The sequence below is a fragment of the Belonocnema kinseyi genome, chromosome 10 (assembly GCF_010883055.1).
Source record: "Belonocnema kinseyi isolate 2016_QV_RU_SX_M_011 chromosome 10, B_treatae_v1, whole genome shotgun sequence".
NCBI lineage: Eukaryota > Metazoa > Arthropoda > Insecta > Hymenoptera > Cynipidae > Belonocnema > Belonocnema kinseyi.
In genome coordinates this window covers 43,685,161-43,689,493 of record NC_046666.1, presented here as the reverse complement: position 1 = coordinate 43,689,493, position 4,333 = coordinate 43,685,161, and the positions used below count along the sequence as shown (strand labels likewise).

The following is a 4,333-nucleotide window of genomic DNA, read 5'->3' as shown; positions in this document are numbered from 1 at the left end:
TGTTTTAGCTGGACAATTGTGAATGACATTAACTTATTGAAAATGAATCATGATATTGACATTAAAGACTAGTTTATAATTGGTCAAGGATTCACTTTGAAGAATTTAAAATCTAGCATGGATCCACTATCTTCGATCTGAAAATTATGACTTTACAAATCTTGCATCTCTTTTCATCATATCTAAACTTTGATCCTATAACTTTTTATAAGCGATTAGGAATTGATACGATATCTACAGATACAAATTTTTTTATTTATTATCTCGCTCACATACCCTGGATATAGGGCAGCCATTTTGATCGAGTTGTTAAAATTAAAAATTAAAAAAATTCGAATTTAGACATTTGTTGTTAAAACGCTCAATAAGTCACACGTATTAAGTGAAAGCTCTCAACATTTTGCAATTAAACAAATAAAAATTAAATACCATTAAACTATAAATCTTGAATTTAAACATTTTATAAATTCAACAGCTCAAACATTTCTGATTAAGGAAATATAAATTCACGCTATAGTTGGTAAATTGCTAAATTAAAACTAATCCTCTACTTTTAATAGCTGTTAATAAAAATCTTAATGATGAAACACGTTTTAACTTAGGAAAAATGAAAACCAAATTTCGTTCGTTCCAAGTCAGTAAAAATCTTTAAAACAAAAAATCTCCCTCTTTCCATTCAGAAAAAAATATTCAAAATAAAAAGTTCCCTCTTCAACTCAATATACATTCAGAAGAAAAATTGTCTCTCCCGATTCGGGGAAAAAAATACATTAAAAAAATTTCGTCACTTCTAACTTTATAAAAATCTTGAAAATAGATCAAATCACTCTTCCAAATGAGAAAAAATTAGAACAAAAATGGTCTCCGTTCTAATTAGATGAAAATCCTAAAAATCGCCCTCTTTCAAATTAAAAAAAAATTTAAGCTGGAATCTCTTCCCTCCCAACTTGATAAAAATGTTTAAAAAATTACTTTTCTGCAATTAAGAAAAAAGATTAAAAATAAAAATCTCCCCTCTTCAACTCAATAAAAATGCTAAAAATAAAAATGTCCTCTTCCAATTCAGAAAAAATTAAGTGTCATTGAACTCTATAAAAATCTTAAAAATAAAGAAAAGCCCTCTTCAAATTCACAAAAAAATAAAAACCATAAGTGCCTCCCTTCCAAAAAACAAAAAGATTTAAATAAAAATAATTTCCCCTTTTAATTAAAAAAATTAAAATAAATAAATCTTTCCTTCAAGTCAATAAAAACGTTTAAAAGAACAAAATGGCCTCTTCCAATTTCGGAACAAAATAAATATCCAAAATTGTATTTCTTACAACTTATTGAAACGGTTAAAAATAAAAAATTAGCTTCCTCTGATTCTTAAAAAAAATGAAAATAAAAAGTTTATCCCTTCAACTTAATAAAAACGGTAAAAAGAAGAATGGCCTCTTCCAATCCAGAAAAAAAATTCCTTCCCTTCCAACTCTATTAAAATCTTAAAAATAAAAAATGTCCATTTTCAAATTCAGGAAAAATTGAAAAACAAAATGATCTCTCTTCCAACTCAATTAAATAGTTGGAAATGAAAAATTTCCTACTTCCAATTCATAAAAAAATTGAAAATGACAACTTTTTCCTTTAAACTTAAGAAAAATGCTAAAAATGAAAAAATAGAATCTTCCAATTCAGGAAAAAAAATATATCCAAAATGTCATGCCTTCTAAATCAATGAAAACTGAAAAAAAATAAAAAAATGCCTCTTCAAATTCAGAAAAAATTGAAAACCATAACTTCTTCTCTTCCAAAACATTAAAAATGTTGAAAATAAAAAATGATCTTATTCCAATTTAGATGAAAATGATTTAAAAAAATTTGTTTTTCAACTCAATAAAAATGTTAAGATAAAAAATGACCTGTTCCAATTCAGGAAAAAAATAAATATACAAAATTTCCTGCTTTCCAACTCTATAAAAATCATAGAAATAAAAATAATCCCTCTTTCAGTTCACAAAAAATTGAAAACCATAATTCCCTCACTTTTGACTCAATAAAATGATTTAAAATAAGAATTTTGCTTCTGGACAATTCAGGAAAAAAATTATTCAAAATTGTAACCCTCTTACTTGAATAAAAATACGCAAACCAAAAAAAGGTTAAGGTTATTAACATTTGTTGTTGAGTTAAAATTTTTTTTTCCAGTTCATGAAATATTCAAACCAAAATGTCCTCCTTTCCAACTCGATTACAATTATAAAAATATAAAAAGACGTTCTGACAATTCAAGAAAAATTTTCTCGTTTCAAACAATTAAAAGAAAATGAAATTCAAACGTGTTATTATAAATAAATCCTTGTAAGTTGAATTTTTTTAAATTGTGAGGTTCAAAGTTTAAATTTAGTACTCTGACGATTTTATTCAAACAATTAAGTCTTACATATTTTAGTTTTTATTATTTGATTTATAATTGCTCATTTCAATCAATTATCGTTGAATATTAAAAAATTGTTCTTTTTTCAAATACGAAATTTCAAATTGAATGAGTTAAAAATGTAATATTCTCGACTGAAACAATACCCGAATAGGCCTTAAAATTGAATGAAATTATTTTGTTTATAAACCTAATAATTTTAAATTGTTTGAAAACTAAAAATAGTTTATAAAGTTTCAATTGGACGTTTAAATTTTTTCAACTACTAAGGCTTTCGAATTGAAACAGTTCAATTTTCAAGTTAAAATATGTAAATTATTTAATTTTTAACAGATTCAGAATTAATTTATATTTACAATTCATCAAGTTGGATCGTTTCTTTATCCCAAACGTTCATATTCAGAGGTTTTTAATTTTTGATTATTTACTTGTTCAAAGTTGCATTTTAAAACTCTTTAAATTGAAAATGTCCGCTTAAAAATCAAGACCTAAAATGGAAAATTTTTTAAATAAAAGATTGTTGAATTATGCACTGTACACTGAATGATTTCATCATTGAAAAAGTGAACCTTTAATATTTTAAGTGATTGGGTAGATTTTTCGTATAAAAAGTTTCTAAAATCCATTGTAGACAAATGAATTCACTGTCATTTTCCTGTTTCCCGGCCAATCTCAAAAAATTATTTAATCATTGAGATCTGATCTCTAATTCAAATAAAATTATCCAAAATTGGGGCAGATTTCAGTCACTGAATTCCTCTCACTTTCGAAGGATCAGCGATCCAGGAGTAATGTAATGAATCACTTGATCTGTCGCACTTCCTTTTGAATCAAACTCCTCCGGTACCAAATTTCTTACCTCTTAAATCTCGAGTCCCGAGGAGACCCCACTTTTTCGTGTCTTACAAAATCCTCCGCACGTCTTCTTTTTCACAAAAAAATCCTCAAAATTGTTATCCTTTGGAGAACTATCTTTGAAAACTTGAAAGGAAAAAACTTTCAGGAAACTGTATCCTTACAGAAGCATATATCCTTCGTAGAAATATATCCCTAGGGAAGAATATTCCTTATAAAATATCCTTTGAGATGCAAAGTCCTAATAAAATTTCCTTCGAGATGGATATTATTTTGAAAAAATATCCTTGGACAAATTTATCCTTTGGAAATGGATTCCTTGGAGAAGTATCCTTATTGTATGAGGAACACTTGGAAGGACCTTGAAAGGACATCCGCGTCCTTTAAGAGGATTTGTCTCGACCGGTGTCACTTTCCGAAGACGAATTTACCGGATATCGATCCCGGATCGAAGACACGATACAATCTATCACAGGCTGAGGTTGAGTTAGGACTGTGGCTCGAACTGCCACCACACTCGTGGACAGACAGCGGCCAACTCGGGGAGCCCCCACTAGTAGCGACTGGTAGGTGTGTGTAATCTGTCTTACGAGAACCGGAGGAATCGCCTGGAACCGGTGAAATTGAGGAGCTGTCGCGGTCTCTTGGAAATCGAGAAACGAATGCAGGTGGCTTTGTAAATGGATCGTTTTGTTTTATTTTACATGGATGAAGATTTTTCTGAAATTTTTACAGTTTACGCGTAAGGAGAATATGTTTGTCAAAGCCGAAGGAGCTTTAACAAAAGAGAATTAACAATAAATAAATTTCAGTTGTCGATTGTTTGACCTTTAATTTTAGAAGAGGTATACAAAGATGTTGGGGAAGTACAATCACCGAGGGTGTGGCGCGAGGTAAATATATCATCGAGCGCGAATCATGAGGTCGAACAGGCGTGCGTTCGTGACGCGCTCAAACTTGCCAGCGCAGCAAGCTTTACTTGATGAGAATGTGCCCGCACATTGGGCAGAGTTTTTTTATTTCACATGGGAGAGGAGCTTTTTGAAATTTTTACATTCTCAT

At 29.4% G+C, this 4,333-nt stretch overlaps 1 protein-coding gene across 1 annotated transcript in view; it reads right to left on the bottom strand.

Moving 5' to 3' along the window:
- The window catches only part of LOC117181481 (protein windpipe-like), a 96,190-nt gene extending 92,405 nt beyond the window's left edge, over nucleotides 1–3,785 (bottom strand). Inside the window, exon 1 of the mRNA XM_033374185.1 lies at nucleotides 3,276–3,785. The gene's annotated coding sequence lies outside the window, so the exon portion shown is untranslated. The remainder of the gene's footprint in view (nucleotides 1–3,275) is intronic.
- Nucleotides 3,786–4,333: the final 548 nt, after the last annotated feature.